Source organism: Ailuropoda melanoleuca, chromosome 14, assembly GCF_002007445.2.
Source record: "Ailuropoda melanoleuca isolate Jingjing chromosome 14, ASM200744v2, whole genome shotgun sequence".
NCBI lineage: Eukaryota > Metazoa > Chordata > Mammalia > Carnivora > Ursidae > Ailuropoda > Ailuropoda melanoleuca.
Window position 1 is genome coordinate 39642126 of NC_048231.1, and position 17831 is coordinate 39659956.

General features: G+C 41.6%; 1 protein-coding gene across 7 annotated transcripts in view; it reads left to right on the forward strand.

The window, feature by feature from the left end:
• The window catches only part of TRAF3 (TNF receptor associated factor 3), a 109858-nt gene that overhangs the window by 46942 nt on the left and 45085 nt on the right, over positions 1-17831 (forward strand). For all 7 annotated transcript variants that reach the window (XM_034643192.1, XM_019799277.2, XM_034643193.1 and 4 more), the window contains exon 2: positions 8800-8925. The gene's annotated coding sequence lies outside the window, so the exon portion shown is untranslated. The remainder of the gene's footprint in view (positions 1-8799; positions 8926-17831) is intronic.

Sequence of the window (17831 nt, forward strand, 5' to 3'; positions counted from 1 at the left end):
ATATTTACAGAGTTGTAAAGAATAAACGAGTAATTATAGGAATGATGTAATAACTACTAATATGTATTGAATGTTTACTGTGTGGTAGATAATTTCTAAGTGCTGAGGATACAAACTTAAGAAAAGCACTTTTCTGTTTTCAGAAAGCTCACAGTCAAGGTGGGAGAGAAGGAAGCAAAGCCAGCGTAGCTTGTGTTATGACTGGTCCTTACAGTATGTATAGATCAGGGCTTGAGGAAGGTCACTTCTGCTGGGAAGGGAGGGTTCTCGGAAAGATGCTTAGAGATGTTTAACCGTGTAGGAAGTGGGTGCCTGCCAAGTGTGCCTGCCATCTTGCTAGGTGCTGGAGGTGGAGGGAGGCTACAGATACAAACTTAGCATGATCTCTGCCCTAGAGTTTCATGACAAACTGTGAGTTGAATGTAAATGGTAGGTGTCAAGATACTTGATTGGAGTCTTGAGGATGAAGTGTCTGGCAGGACATGAAGGAGTGAGAGGGAAGGAGCCACGGCATAGGGGAAACGGGACTGTGGAACACCCGTACAAGCCCACCCCTGTGATGCAGAAGCAGGGTCTTGGCGGGGGAGGGCAGGCCTGCTGCGCCGGGCTGGGTGGGGCAGACTCACACCCAAGGCCAGGTCAGAAGGAGGAGATGGAAGAGGGAATTCTGGGGGGATGCTTCATGAACTCGAACGGTGTCTGATTATTAAATTAATTAGTTTCATGAGTTTGACTATTCATAAAAATTACAGTTTTGTTTTGTTTTGTTTTGTTTTAAAGATTTTATTTATTTGACAGAGATAGAGACAGCCAGCGAGAGAGGGAACACAAGCAGGGGGAGTGGGAGAGGAAGAAGCAGGCTCATAGTGGAGGAGCCTGATGTGGGGCTCGATCCCACAACGCCGGGACCACGCCCTGAGCCGAAGGCAGACGCTCAACCGCTGTGCCACCCAGGCGCCCCAAAATTACAGTTTTTAATTTCATAGTCTGTTTCTCCACTAAACTTAATACCATAAAATTTTTAATTACAGGAAAAGCTTTTTTTGGTCATTACATTTGAAAACATTTTCCCACACTTGTGCTTTTAGAAAATGAAGTAAATGGAGAATACGTAGAAATGGGCTTATGGTGGAGTTCTTTTATTCTCGCAACTGTGAGAGTCCTTTTGCTTGTACTTGCCTAGTGCGTTCCTGCTGCATTTACTAGAGAGGAGCACCAGCAGGGTGGTGATACTGCAGAATCTGGAATGATAGTTTGTTGCTTGATTTGCTTTTAATTGAACTGATGTGTTGAGAACCTTGGCACCTACTTTCATCAGTTAGAAAATTGACTTGGTAGCAGTTGCTGCTGATGGCTATTTCTCGTATACCCCGTAATACAAATGTATCACCCCGACCTTGTATAATTGCTGTATTGTTTTACAGTTATATCTTCGCGTGCATGTATTTATTTAGTAATTATACAAAGGTTTTAATTTTTTTGATTAATTTATTTTTTAATTTTTTTTATTTTAAATAGGCTCCATACCCAACATGGGGCTTGAACTCACAACCCTGAGATTAAGAGCCTCATGTTCTACCATTTGGGCCAGCCAGGTGCTGCAATTATAAGAAAGTTTTTATATTCTTGTAGTATTTCCCTGCCTACAAAGTGGGTATGTGTGGGAATATGTACTTATAAGACCTTAGTTGCAAATTGGGATGCCTGGGTGGCTCAGTCAGTTAAGTGTCTGCCTTGGGCTCAGGTCACGGTCCCAGGGTCCTGGGATGGAGTCCTGCATCGGGCTCCTAGCTCAGCGGGGAGCCTGCTTCTCCCTCTGCAGGCTGTTCCCTGCTTGTGCTCATGCACACTCTCTCTGTCTCTCTGACAAATAAATAAAATATTAAAAAAAAAAGACTTTAGTTGCAAATAGAAGGAATTTGAACATAAGGTTTCATATCGAAGCATTTTCTGTTTTAAGATATCTCTGAGAAAGAAAACATGTAATTTTCCAGTTCTGATAAACTCTTGTAGTTATATTAGTGTGATGTGTTTAGTAAGAAAGTTACTCCTGAGTCTTTCATTTCTGCCATGATTGAATAGCAGGGACCAGACTTACTCTCCACCAGGACCAGGTGAGGCAAGTGAGGCACTTGCTTCAGGTGCAGAATTGAAGGTGGCACCAGAAGGCTCAATAATTGAGATTAATATTTTAGGGGTGCCTCGCTGGCACAGTCAGTAGAGCATGTGACTCTTGATCTCGGGGTTGTAAGTTTGAGCCCAATGTTGGGTGTAGAGATTACTTAAAAATAAAATATTTAAAAATTTTTTCTTTTACTTATTTAAAGATTTTATTTATTTTATGGGGGGAGGGGTAGAGGGAGAGAGAATCCTCAAGCAGATTCCCTGCTGAGTGCAGAGCCCAAAGTGGGGCTTGATTTCATGACCCTGATATCATGACCTGAACTGAAATCAAGAGTCAGAAGCCCAACTGAGCCACCCAGGTGCCCCCAAAATAAGCATTTTAATACAGTGCTTTGAGAAAATAAAATCTGATGCAAATAGATCCATAATGAAAAAAATCAAATTTTAAATATAGACAGGATCAGAATTAATGATTTTCCCTTTTGCCGCAGCTCCAGTATGGCTCAGTTCAGCATGGTTACTGATACTATCTTTATTTAAAATTCTAATATTTTTGTTTTTCGTGGATTTTTTTCATTAATTTTTATTTTTATCTCTGTTACTGAGTTTTTTGTTCCTCCCTAAAATTTGTACCTGAGGCAGGTGCCTCACTCACCTGACCCTAATCCCAAACCTGACTGCCATCTTAACTTGAAAACCAGACGAAATATATGAAACAACAGTTTTAGACATTGGTCAGCAGACAGGTTAGGACTGTGTTCCCTGACGTAAAAGAAATGAGCCGTATGGTTATTCCAGCCTATTCTCTAGAGCAGGGTCAATGAAATTTTTCTGTAAAGGGCCAGACAGTAAATATCTCAGGCTTTTCAGACCATATGATCTCTGTCACAACTACATACTCAACTCTGTGTCCGCTTTCATACTATGTATGTAAATGAATGGGTGTATATGTATTCCAATAAAACTTTATTTAAAAAAAACTGGCAGTAGGTTAGATTTGGCGCCAGGCCATAGTTTGCAAATCTTGGCCTAGAGAGACAGTTTCTACACTGCAGGGCAAGGAGAGAAAAGCCAGAGCCCACTGGCCTTACTGAAGTGACAAATACTCAGTGTTTGGGAGGACAAAGCAGCTAGAATTTGGGTGGGGTGGGGGTAAAGCATGGGAGAGGAAGGGGGCTACTTAGAGAACTCCAGCGATCTGCAAAAGGATCCCCCCTTGAGATTTTGACTGAATACTGACCAGTGATACATGAGGAGAAACACCTCAAAGCCAGGAAAAGAACCACCAGAAAGGAGTAGACTGGACAATTTGTGGATATCACACAGGGTTGAGATAGTTTGTGTTCCCACCACCTAGGGTAATAGCAGTTAGGTCCTTTTAAGGCTTGTTTTAAAATCTTTGTTAGGGTGGGTTCAGAGCAGTGTTTCCAATTAGGGCATCAGGTAAACTCCTCTCACCTCGGTAATGGGGCTGGATTAGCTCTAGACTACATGGGCTATTGTGGACCTGCCCAGCTGGTTCCAAGTAACAGTTCCCAGAACAAAGTCCCACCTGTATTTATTTATTTATTTTAAAAGATTTATTTATTTATTGACAGAATAAGAGAGAGTGTGTGTGGGGGAGGGGCAGAGGAAGAAGGAGAGAGAGAATCTTAAGCAGACCCCCCACTGAGCACGGAGCCCGCCACCAGGCTTGATCCCAAGACCCTGAGATCATCACTGAGCCAAAACCAAGAGTCTTCCACTTAACTGACTGAGCCACCCAGGTGGCCTGGTGCCCGCCCAAGGCCCAATTATATTTAAAAGGATATGATAAAATCCAGTTCTCAACAGCATAAAAAAATTTCAGTGTCCAGCATCTTACATCTTATAAAAATCACCAGGCATACAAAGAAGCAAGAAAATATATTAATCAGGAGAAAAATCAACCAATAGAAACCCAAAATAACAGACAAGGACATTAAAATAACTGTTATAAATAAGTTGCACATGTTCAAGAATGTGGAGAAAAATGAACATAATTAGCGAAATGAAAAATGCAGTAGAGAGATTAACAGCAGGTTGGTACTACAGAAGAATAGGTCAGTGACCTTCAAGACATGGCAATAGAAATGATCCACAATACAACGAAAAGAATAGAGAAGACTGAAGAGAACAACAGAGCATTTAGGAACTTGTGAGACAAAATCAGCTGTTCTCAGATACGTGTAACTACAGTTCCAAAAGAGGAGGGAATGCAAACAGCATTTGAAGAAATAATGGCTGAAAAAAATATCCAAATTTGATGAAAACTACAAACCACAGAGCTCAAAAACCCCAAATAGAATAAACAAAACCATACCAGTGTACTGCATAATGATATTATGCTAGTGCTTAAGGGGGGGGGGAAGGCAAGAAGAAAAGACATTACAGAGGAACAAAGACAGAAATGACGGCTGACGCCTGGTCCGAGCTTGTGCTAGCCAGAAGACAACACAGTGACATGTTTAAAGCACTGAAAGAAAATCCTGTTAGTTTAGAATTCTGTACCCAGAGAAAATATCTTTCAGAAATAAAAGTGAAATCACAATTTCTAGAGCCAAGAAAAGCTGACAGAATTTATTGCCAGCAGAACTACACCACATGAAATTTTTAAAGGAAGTTCCAGTAGAAGGAAATGATACCAGATGGCAATTTTTACATAGAGGAGTGAAAAGAACCAGAAATGGTCAATAGATGGATAAATATTCTCATTTTTTATTACTTTAAAAAAAAGCAATTTAAGGCAAAAATAACAATATATGATGGGCCTTATAAGACTTGTAGAGGTAAGTAAATGAAAACAGTAGCACAAAGGGGAGAAATGGAAATACGGTACCACTATACTTAAAGCCGCCTAATAGTATTTGCAGGTAAATTGTGATAAGTTAAAGATAATTATCATATCCAGAAAAATCTGTCATCAGTGGGAAAAGAAGGAAACATTAATACCAATATCAGGGATGTAAAAGAAGGTACCACTACAGACCCTACAGACATTGAAAGGGTAGTGAGAGTAAAATTGTGAATAATTTTATGCCAATAAATTTGACAACTTAAATAAAATGAAAACATTCCTTGAAAAACACAAGCCATCAAAGCTCACTCAAGAAGAAATATCATTACTCTGTGTACACTATAAAGAAATTGAATTGGTAATGAAAATCCTTTGGGGCGCCTAGGTGGCTCAGTTAAGCATCTGCCTTCGGCTCAGGTCATGATCTCAGGGTCCTGGGTTTGAGCCCTGCATCGGGCTCCTTGCTCAGCGGGGAGTCTGCTTCTCCCTCTGTCCCCCCCCCCCGTTCTCTCTCTCATATCCTCTCTCAATTAAATAAATAAAATCTTTAAAAAATCCTTGCCTCAAAGAAAACTCCATACCCAAGTGACTTCACTGGTAAATTGTATTAAACACTTAGAGAAGAAGGAATACTAATCTGACAAAAACTTTTCTAGAAAATAGAAGAGGAGGGGCTGTGCCACCCAGGCGCCCCAAGGAGGGAGTGTTTCTTATCTCATTCTGTGAGCCAGCACTGCCCTGAAAGCAAGACTAGACAAAAACTTTACAATAAAGGAAAACCACCAAGTGCGTTTGTCATACACACACATCTTCCATATATTGTAGCAAATAGAATCTGTATAGAAGCCTATAAAAAGGATATTACATAATGATCAAGTGAGGTTTATCTCAGAAATGAAAAACTGGTTTAACACTGGAAAATCAAGCCATGTAATCCACCATCTTAATAGATCAAACAGAAAAATAAGCACAGAGATAGAAATCCGGGAAGCACAAAGGGAAGGCAGGAGACACAGGAAGTAGTGACTGACACACATATGATTGGGTTCTGGAAGGAGAGGAGTGGGGCAGTGCAGAAGCAGTGTTTGAAAAGATAATGGCTGAAATTTTTCTAGAAAGTTAAAAGAAGCCAAACGGCAGTGTTAAGACGTTCAACAAATGACTGACAGGATATCCTAAGTAAAAAGAAATCCACACCCAACCGTGTGGCAGTGAAAAGCACATGATTACCTACATACAGAGGAACAGCAGGCAGCTTCTCACACCAGGAAGGAGAGCCACACAGCACGTGGAGTGATACCTTTCAGTACGAGAAAGGAAAGGATTCTCTCTCTAACCAAATGATTGAATGTTAAAAAAGCGGTGACAAAAATACATGCACATGTGTAAACACACAATGGTAGGATATAAGCTGGAAATATGATGAATGGAGATAATATTTTAAAGTCCTTGCTGTCCAGGAGAAGGGTAAAGATACAGTGGCCTTTGAGAAGAATGTGCACGTTGCGCACGTTGTAATTTCTACAGTAATCATTAAAGGAATAAAAACAGCACCTGTAGCTTCTAGATGACCAGGAAACTGGGATTAGAATGACAGCAATCCTGAAGACGGTAGATAGCCTCTGGTAAAATAGTAGAACTAAATCTACCTATGCGGAATGGCTTCCAATGTAAATAGAGTAAATTTTCCGTTTAAAAGGCAAAGATACCAAGATTTTTTTAAAAATCCCAACTATATGTTGTTTACAAGAGAGTCATCTAAAAGGACTCAGAAATGTTGAAAGTGAAATGATGACAAAAATAAACTATGCAAACACCAAGAGCAAGATTGTGTAGTATTAGACAAAATATACTTTAAGGCAAAAAGCAGGACTAGAGTGTCATTTCACATAATATGGTGGGCAACTCTAGGTCCTGTAACAAAATAAAGAGCTTATTATAAACAAGTTCGTTTCTTGCTCACACGAAGTCCAGGATAGGTAGTCCTGGTTGGCAAATCGCTTTCCACATATTCAAGTTCTTTGGAAAAGAGAATCTCTTGTAGTCCCAGAGGAGGAAGAAAAGACTTCATTAATTTTGACTCTGTATGTTCACAGGGAGAAAGCAGCTCTCACCAGGGAATAGGATGCTCTCCCCGGCCAGGCCTGACTGACACATGCTCGCCTGTGCCTGGGGGTTGGAGTCAGTGACTCTGGAAGCAGGTGGACTGAAATTAGGGAGTTCATTAACCTGATGAGAAATCTTAGCACAGTAACCATTGGAAAAATGAACAGGTGCTTGTTGCAAAATTAAATTTGCTTTGCAGCAGGGGTACCTGGGTGGCTGGGTTGGTTAAGCATCTGACTCTTGATCTCAGCTCTCGTGTTGATCTCAGGGCCCTGAGTTCAGGCCCTGTGTTGGGCTCCACACTGGGTTTGGAGCCTACTTTTAAAAAAAATTGCATTGCAGCAATTGTCAGATGTAAAATTCTTACAAATGTAAGAAATGTAAATGTAAAAAGTCCTTTTTTTTTTTTTTTTTTTTTAAGAGATAGAGACCAAGGGTGGGGAGGGAGAGTGAGAATCTAGAGCAGGCTTCACGCCCAGCACATAGCTCAAAAGAGAGCTCTATCTCATGGTCATAACCTGAGCCAAAATGAAGAATCAGATGCTTAATGGACTGAGCCACCCAGGCACCCCTATTCAGAATAATTATAAACTATGTAACAAAGAATTCTTAGGATACCACTACACAGCCACTCAGTTAGCAAGAATTAAAAGCCTGACAAGTCTTCTTGAAGAAGTTGAGCACCAGAAACTCTCATACACTTCTGGTGGGAATATAAATTGTTACACCTGCTTTGGGAAATAGTTTGGCTTTATGTAGCAAAGGTGAATATGAACGTATCCAATAACCAACAGTCCCATTCGACGTCTGTACACCAGAGAAATACATGCTCACGTGCTGAAGATAGCTGCACCAGGAAGATGTTAGCAGTGTGTCTTTGCTCCAAAGCAGAAACTACCCAGGGGACAGGGGACTGGATAAGTGAATTATGGTGTATTTACACAGTGGAATACTACTCAGCAATGAAAATCAATGGCAGGTATAGCAGCAGAGGTGGAGTGAAAAAAAATCAAGACAGAAGAATATACACAGGGGCGCCTGGGTGGCACAGCGGTTAAGCGTCTGCCTTCGGCTCAGGGCGTGATCCCGGCATTATGGGATAGCCCCACATCAGGCTCCTCCGCTGTGAGCCTGCTTCTTCCTCTCCCACTCCCCCTGCTTGTGTTCCCTCTCTCGCTGGCTGTCTCTCTGTCGAATAAATAAATAAAATCTTTAAAAAAAAAAAAAAGAAGAATATACACAATAGAATCCTGTGCGTACAAAGTTCACATGTTGGAAAAATAGGCTGTACAGTGCTGCCTGCCTGGCGGTGCATCTGGAGAAACTAAGGAAGTGATAACCGTAGAGGGCAGGGCAGTTGCCGCTCACAGGGGAGGACGGGGTTTGGGGTGGGAGAGAGGTCTCCAGCCTTTTTGGGGTTTCAGCTGTGTTCTGTTCCTTCCTTGGCCTGGATGGCAGTTGGACTAGTGTTTGTGTCCTGAACATATGTGTTGCCTGTGCTTTTTGTGTGCGTGCAATAATTCATGATAAAAGTTATTTTAAAATTCAAATAGCCTGAAGATATCCAGACTTTGTAATTTGTGTCCAACTCAAAAAATGTGGAAAATCCAAAGCACATGTTTCTATAGAGTGGTTAAAATGTTTAAACTTCTTTCTTGATCATGTTTTTTTAATTTACATTTTTGAAATTCTATTTTTAAAATCTTTAAAAATGTTCCCGGTGGAGTTGACCGAGTATTATTCTTACTCCCCAGGTAAGAGACTTCACTACATTCTTTGAAGAAGGATAAGATTGTCACTGCTTCGCTTCTTTCTTTACCGAAGTCTCTTCCTCCCAGACCGAGCTTTGCCGTATTTTCCTTGCAGCATATGACACACGGGTACGTCACTGGAAAATTTCATTTGTATAGATTTCTTATTGCAGCTGGATCTTGTTTGCTTTTCATAAAAATAAAGTGATTAACACACATCCTGAACTTACTCATTTTTGGCTTTAGCAGGCAGTTTCACTCTGTGGCAGATGTATTTGAGTATCTTCTGCACACGTGGCACCGTATTTTGGTGTGTGTCTAAACTTATTTTTATTTCTCATTTTTTTGGAACCAACATTACACTTTGAGAATAACCCACCTTAAGCCTGACGGCCTAGTAATGATGAATGTGTTTGAAACCCAGGGTGGGGGTAGGGGTTTCTGCCTTATAGGCCGCCCTTCCCAGCAGGATGCTTACTGCAGTGAGGGCGCCAGTGGCCCAGGCTGGAGGCCTACTCAGCTCAGCATTGTGTCTTTGATGCTTGAACTGTTTGCTCTAGAACCATCGTTCTCCAGGAGTTTGAAAGGAAACAAAATGCCCTGTGTTTTTTAGTCTCTAATTTGTTTTTGAGTGGCACTTTATACTTGAAATTAAGAACTCTTTAAATGTTAGAACAGTAAAATGAATATAAAATGGGTTTGAAATATTTGCATCCAAAGTGAGATTTAATACACAGCTATTTTTCATAAATTCTTAAGTATCAAGAAAACTGCTATTTAAAAAAATCATTCATAATCACAGGACCACTCAGTTTTGCCTCACCGTCTGAATTTTTTCAGTTTGTGTGGAGCAGGGTTCCAACAGTGGTAGCTAGCGGATATACCCCTTGGGTCTGTTCCATCGCTCGACGGCCCCTCCCTGCCCCTTTTCTTCTGTGCATTTTCTGGGTTGCCTGTTTGTAGTCAGATGTTTCCCTGTGTTGACTTCTGCCCTTTCCACTGAGCATGTTCTTCTGCCCTCTGCATCTCCTGTGACGTGGTGGGTAGATCAGCGGCTTGCCCGCGTCCCGGCGGGCCTTGGAGCGCAGGCCCTCCAGAGGCTGGTGTGTGCCCTCAGCAGGACGCCCGTGTCTTCATGGCTCAGGGCCATTGCTGCTCGGTGCCTGGCCTCAGTCACTGGAAGTTGTGAAATGATGGTGTTACATGCTTTGTCATTTACTTCACCTTGAGTAGGTAAAATACTTCGATAGATAGAAACTTCCCCTCCCTAAGTATTTGGTTACCCCAAGGGGCAGTTCAAATAGAAAAGGGAGCATCAATGCCAGTTGTTTCTCTTTATCAGGTCTCAAAACAATGAGATGGTTCTACGGCCACTCCCCAAGTGACCAATGACTGTTTTTAGTAGCGTGACAAACTCATGAATTTAGACCTCTGTGGTATGTTTAAATCCCTCGCAGTTAGGATTCTTATCGATGCTAACATTGAGCCACTGTGGCAAGTGGAGCCTTGTTTGAGTGGGCTCCTTTGTCCTTTGACGTGCCCCACACTTCTCCTTCCCTTGCTTTCTGCTGTGGTAACATGTTCCAGACTCCTTTTAAACTTCTTTGCCCCAGACCTGGCATTGCCTCTTTCTCCGAGCAGCTCTGGTTCCCTTTTGTAGAAAATGTTATCTTGAAACCACACTCTGGGCACTGGGGATACTCATTGCTACAGGGCTGGTTATTGTTTCCAGGCCTTTTGGACGGACAGCCTGGCAAATACGCTTTTTAAGTAAAAATATCATGAGTTCATACTGATGTTTATTTCAGATTTAGTATTATTGGGTTTTTACTTCTTGTGTTTATGTCTCTTTTCTCTAATGCTGAAAACCTTGGTTCCTAACAACATTAGCATCTCTGCTTGTTTTATCCTATAAAATCTATGTGATAGTTTTAGAATAACAATACCAGCATATTAACCAACAATATGATTCCTGAAAACAGTTTAGGGTTTTCTGCAGGGTTTTTTGTCCTTAGAGTATACATCCCTAGGGATGTTTTGCTAAATTAAGTTTTAATTTCACTGAGCCAGCCCCTTTGTGTGCCAGCAGCTTGTTTACACAGTCATATTTGTTTTTTATTTGTATTTGAAGGAATAGCTTCTTTTAAAATTTTGTTGTAAGTTTATAAAACATTTTCATTTTTCCTGGGGCGCCTGGGTGGCGCAGTTAAGCGTCTGCCTTCGGCTCAGGGCGTGATCCCGGCGTTCTGGGATCCAGCCCCACGTCGGGCTCGTCCGCTGGGAGCCTGCTTCTTCCTCTCCCACTCCCCCTGCTTGTGTTCCCTCTCTCGCTGGCTGTCTCTCTCTGTCAAACAAATAAATAAAATCTTTTAAAAAAAATAAAAAATAAAACATTTTCATTTTTCCAGATCGAGATTAAATATTTTCAGAAATCAGGCTTCTGTTCCTAATCTTTATACCCTGTTTCTTCCTTCCTCCATAGGTAACGTATCTATTTTTAATGTAAGTATGTATGTGCACACAGCCCTCTTTCTTAGAATTGGTAGCATACAATACATCTTTCCTCCATCTTGTTTTTGTTTTTTAAACTTAAACAGCACGTTGTGAGGCCCACAATGTGGTATACAGGGATCGTCCTCATTCTTTTTTGTACAGCTGCATAGTATCCCATCATGTTGGATGATATACAGAAAAAAGCTTATTTTTCAAAGTATGTTGGCTTTAGTCCATGTATGTTTCTCCTGTGCATGAATGTCATCAGTTTTGCTCTTTAATCAGTTGCCAATTTCTTAGTAATTTGGGGACCTTGCAAGCACATTGGCTGTCTATGCCTGGTTTTCCTTATGTGTAAAATGTGAGGTTGGGACTAGAAGCTCAAGATAGGTTATTTAAGCTGACAGACTGCAGGTACGTAAAGTGATAAGAGCATTTCCGTAGCAACAGAATGTGCACCCTGGGGCTCTTGGCTGGCTCAGTCCGTGGAGTGTGCAGCCCTTGATCCTGAGCCCGTGTGGCGTCTGGAGATTACTTAAAAAAAATAAAATAAAATCTTAAAAAAAAAAAAACATACGCCCTGTATCCACAGAGGTGGTGGTGCCAGGGAGCTAGACCGGAAGCGCCGAAGCCAGCAGGTCTCAGTCAGTAAATGGGTGTCGGAATCAGGGAGGCAGGGATGGCTCTGCTGAGGCGGCTGGCTTGGGGCTGGTGGCACTCTCTGAGGTGCGAGCAGGTTATGGGGGCAGAGGCAGAGATGTGTCAGATAGGAGTGGGAAGCACCAAGAATGGCAAAGTCCATGCTGGCTGCGTTAAATACGAGGGGCCTGTGTAGCAGGACAGACTGAGCGAGGTGGTCTGGGAGCTCAGGAAGCGCGGTGCTGCAGTGCTCAGAGTAGAGGCTCGTGGGCACAGGTCTGCTGCGTGAGGCCTCGGGATTGGCCAGCCTGAGTGTGTGGAGGAGAAGGTCCACGTTGGCACCTGAACACCCCCTGGGCTGCCTTTGAACCAGGGCGGAAATGGGGGAGGCTGCCCGAGAGATGGGGGGCATTGACATAAGAGCCAGTGCTTTGTGAAATCTCATGCTTTGTTCTAAAAGTTGATTTAAATATTGTAATCCAGTCCTTCATGTGGCCACGTTTTATGTTTTTCACTCATATTTTCAAGTAAAGTTGATGCTCCGGGGAAATGAAGTTATCACACGCGTGCAGCTGCCTCTGTGCGGGCTCAGCCCGAGGGCCGTGTCCACCTGGATGTGGCTCTTTGTGGCTTGTGAGCACACTGGTGCCTCAGCCTGTCTCCCTCCCAGACGCCGGGACTCTGGCCCTGGGCCAGGAGAAGTATAGCTTCTTTGCACAGTTGGGGTTGAATGAGTGCTTTAAAAAAATCCCTAAATCAAAGGATATTGGCAGTGCTGGGCCTCGCGTAGCTATTGTTTTCCTGAAGGATTGAAGACCAAGTTTTACACTGGGGTTTAATCTGGTTCTTTTTCAGCTGTGAGGCTGGCTGTCCTGCCCTCAGTGCCCCCCCCCCCAGTCTCTCTCTTTTTCTGTCTCTGAAGTGAGGCTTTTCATAAGTGATTATGATCTGCCTGTTTGTTTGGAGAAGAGTCGAGTGTCCTCTCTTCTTTACCAGTGTGTCAGCCACAGGCCCTCTCTGCCAGCACAGCATTTGGCATCAGGTACCGTGGAAAGAGCCTGTGCTGAAATGTTCGTGTAAACACGGATTGCCAGGAAACTTTTTTTTTTTAATCAACAGGGCACACCTGTCTGTTACGGTTTTCTCTCTTCTCCTTTTATTGGCATTACTTAGATGATGCTTCGAATTTCCCTGCTGGGCTTGATGTCGAGCTCGCTTTCCTACATCCATGTTGTGTTTAGTACTTTCTTGCTGGCAGGAGCCATTTTCTTTGTTTATCTGATGCTTCCCTTTTTTGGTTTTCCCCGGGCTTTCCAGTTCTTGGAACACCCTTTTGTCAGCAGATGTGCTTTGGTTTCCAATTTCCAATCTCCAAGGAAGATGTGGCTCAACTTAAATCACAAGTAGGAGATAAATCGTTGGAGTAGTGAAGGCATAGAGGAAAGGCAGAGGCATCCAGTCCAGCTCTTTGCTGTATTCCTAAGTAGGGATATGCCTGAGCTGTGAGAGAGGGCTTCCTGTGGAGCTGACTAGAAACCAAAATTTTATGAAAAGATGATTTTCTCAAATAGAAGTTTTTGCATTTGGATAAAAATATGGCCTCAAAATGTAATAAATTCATGCCTAAACATGTAACAGAAGTAAATAATGTAATAATAGAGTAGTAATTCTACTCAGAGGACATGGCAGACTGGGAGTTCTAGAACAAGAAGGTCATGCACTGGGGCAGGCCCTGGTCCTTGGAGCGGCCCCGGCCACCACCTCCGAGGCTGCTGCTTCCTGGTGCTTTCTGCACTTGGCTCCTCTTCTGCTCCCAAGAGTGCAGACACCCCCGGTGCCATTTCTCGGTCAGGTTCCTTCCCTACCTTATAGTTTCCATTGTGCTCTCCATTGTGCTCTCTTTGCTTCATGGATCTATGGTTTCTGTTCAGCAGAACATCTTTCTTGATGTGTGTGGAAGCAGAGATCCTCTTTCCACAAGTGATGCTGAAAAGGTGAGGTGTTGGCAGTAGCCTCAGGTTCTCATCACTCGCGTGGCCTGGTGCGCTGACCAGAGGCACGTGTGTCCACTCTGGTTGCTGTAACCCCCAGGCTGCTTCCCTAGACTGGCCTGTCCAACGTTAGTCCACTTGTGCCCAAGAGTCGCCCTTCCTCCACTACCTCTTTAATATATGGGACTAAGTTTGCATTAGTTTTCTTCAACACAATTATTGGAAATATTACAGGATTTAATTAATCTATAATTGTCACATCTAAACTTTAGAATTAAGGTAGAATTTAACTATTTTTATACCCATGTATAAGCAAGTGAAATAAAGATATGTATATTTAAATCAAGAAACCTAGTCAGAGATTTTCATGATCACATATTTTGGAAAGTTCCAAATATGTGACTTTCCTAACATTGCTACTTCTGGTGGGATTCTTGGCCTGTAGTTTGGTGTGGATGTCCAGATGCAGTTGCAGATTAGAAATTGTCATCACAAATGGAAAAATTTAGCATTTTCAGTAAATATGTTTGCAGGAACTATCTTTTTACAGTGGTTTTTAGTTTGGAGGCCTTTGAACACAGTCTCAGCTTTTGTACCTATACTTACACTAGATACTGTTGCTCCGGTCTGGCCGGCTCCAGTGGATGCCCACTTACCATGTGCATGGGCACTCAGCAGGGTGCTGTTGACATTGGCACTCGTCCTTTGATCACTTATTTCTTCTTATTTCTATTTGATTTAAAACATTATTAGCTCAAGTTAGTTTTTCAGTGCTTTCTAATATCTTTACCCCTCTCAACTTTTAATTTTTTTTAAGATTTATTTTTTTTGAAAGAGAGAAGGAGAGCACACACAAGCAGGGGGAGGGACAAAGGGAGAGAGAGAATCTCAAGCAGGCTCTGCGCCAGGGCTCGATCCCAGGACCCTGAGATCATGACCTGAGCCAGAATCAAGAGTCAGACACTTAACTGACTGAGCCACCCAGGCACCCCTCAACTTTTAATTTTTTTATTAAAATACATACAATGATGTGAAATTCTTTGAATCTAAATATGGACAGAATTGTATTACATCAGGTTCAGATGTGCTAGCCATTTTTTTATGTCGTTACTGCTATTATTTTTCTGCTTGGGATTGTTGAGGAGTGGTTATTACGTTATACTACGTTACATTTTTTAATAAGAAAAAAATTTATTTAAACCATTTATAGTTCAACGGTTTTTGTATATTCACAGTGTTTTAAAATACCAGCACTAATTCCAGAATATTTTCATTCTTCCCAAAAAGAACTCTGTAACTACTAAAAGTTACTGCCCATTATTTTCACTTTGCCCCAGCGTCTGGTAACCACTAATCTCCCTTCTGTCTCTCAGTTTGCCTATTCTGGATATTTCATGTAAATGGAATCATATGGTATGTAGCCTTTTGTTTCCGACTTCTCTTATTTAGCACAATGTTTTTAGGGCTCATTCCTGTTGTAGCACGTCTCAGTATTTCGTTCCTTTTTATGGTGAAATAATAGTATATTGTGTGAATAGACCACATTTTGTTTTTCTGGTCCTCTCTTTCTGGGCCCCCTTGGGCTATTAATACTTTCTGTTTATTATGAATATTGCTGCTTTGAGCATACGTGTACAAGTCTTTGTGTAAACATGTGTTTTTGATTCTCTTGGGTATATACATAGGAGTAGAATTTCTGGGTCAAATGGCGACTGTTTAACTTTTTGAGGAACTGACAAACTGTTTGCCACAGTGCCAGCACTATTTTGCTTTCCCTCCAGTGGTATACGAGGGTTCCAGTTTCTTTTATGTCCTCATCAACACTTGGAATTTTCCATTTTCTTTTATTATAGCCCTCCTAGTGGCTGTGAAGTAATATCTCATGAGGGTCAGGTTTTTTTTAAACATTAATTTTTTCTAGTTGACATAAAATTCACACAACATAAAATCAACCATTTTAAAGTGAACAATTCATGCCATTTAGTACATTCTCAGTGTTGTATAACCACAACCTGTGTGTGGTTCCAAAACATTTTCATTACCCCAAAAGGAAGCCTCATATCCATTAAGCAGTTAGTCCCCATTGCTCTTCCCCTCAACCCCTGGCAATGACCAGTCTGCTTTGTTTCTCTATGGATTCACCTATTCTCTGTATTTCTTATAATGGATCACACAGTGTGTGATCTTTTGTTTCTGATATCTTTCGTTGAACATAATGTTTTCCAGGTTCATCCATGTTATAGGCTGTATCATTGCTTCATTTCTTTTTATAGCTGAACAATATTCTATTGTATGGAGATCCCACATTTTGTTTATCCATTCATCTGTTGATGGACATTTTGGTTTTTTCCACCTTATGGGTATTGTGAATAGTGCTGCTGTGAGCATGAGTGTACATGTGTTTGAGTACCTGTTTTCACTTCTTTTGGGTATACCTAAGAGTGGTATCACTGGGTCATATGGTAATTCTATGTTTAACGTTTGAGGAACCACCAGATTGTTTTCCACAGCAGCTGAACCATTTTGTGTTTCCATCAGCAGTGTATGAGATTCCAATTTCTCCACATCCTCATCAATGCTAGTTATTTTACCTTTTTAAAAGAATTAAAGCCATCCTGGTTGGTATGCAGTGGTAACTCATTGTGGTTCTTATGTGTATTTCCCTAGTGACTAATAATGTTGAGCATCTTTTCATGTGCTTGTGGGCATTTCTGTATCTTCCTTGGACAAATGTTTATTCATATATTTTGCCCATTTTTCAGTTGGGTTGTTTGTCTTTTAGTTGTTGAGTTGTAAGTGTTCTTTATGTATTTAGAATAGTAGATCCTTATCAGATATGTGGTTAGCAGATATTTTCTCCCATTTTGTGTCTTTTCATATTCTTTTTTTTTTTTTTTAAGATTTTATTCATTTTTTTGAGAGAGAGAGAGCACGCACACCTGCATGAGCTGGGGTGGGGAGAAGAAGGGGGAAGCAGACTCCCTTCTGAGCAGGGAGCCCAGTGCCAGTCTCGTTCCCAGGACTCAGAGATCATGACCTGAGCCAAAGGCAGCCGCTTACCCGTGAGCCACCCAGGCACCCCGTCTTTTCATATTCTTGATAACACCCTTCTGTGTACAGAGGTTTTCGAGTTTGGTGAAGTCCAGTTTATCAATTTTTTCTTCTGTTCCTTGTGCTTTTGGTGCCATATCTAAGAATTCTTTGCCAAATCCAAGGTTACGAATATTTGCCCCAGTGTTTTCTTCTAGGAGTTTTTTGTGTTCTCTCTTACATTTTAGTTAGTAATCCCATTTGATCCTAGTTTGTATATAGAGAGTGATATAAGGGTCCAGGTTCATTCTTCTGCCTGTGGCTACCCAGTTGTCCCAGAGACTTTTTTTTTCCCACCACTAAATGGTCTTAGTATCTTTATCAAAAATCATTTAGCCATAGACATACGGGTTTATTTCTGAACTCTCAGTTGTATTTCGTTGGTTTATACATCTGTCCTTATGCCAGTATTATACTGTTACGATTATTGTAGTTTTGTAGTAGGTTTTGAAGTAGTTAGTTTGAGAGGTGTGAGTCTTCCAACTTCATTTTTGTTTTTCAATGTTGTCTTGGCTCTTTGCAGTCCCTTGCAATTCCAAATGAATTTGAGGATCAGATTTTTCATTTCTGTCAGAGAAAGGCCATTAAAGCTTTGATAGGGATTGCGTTGCATCTTTAGATCACTTTAGGTAGAGTATTAGGGTTCTCCAGAGAAACAAAACCTGTGTGTGTGTGCACACATGCATGTGCACATGCGTGCGTAGAAAGATATATTTATTATAAGGAATTGGTCTCACTGTTATGGAGGCAAGCAAGTCCCAAGATCTGCAGGTTAGTTGGCAACCTGGAGAACCAGGAGAGCCAATGGCTTAGTTCCAGGCT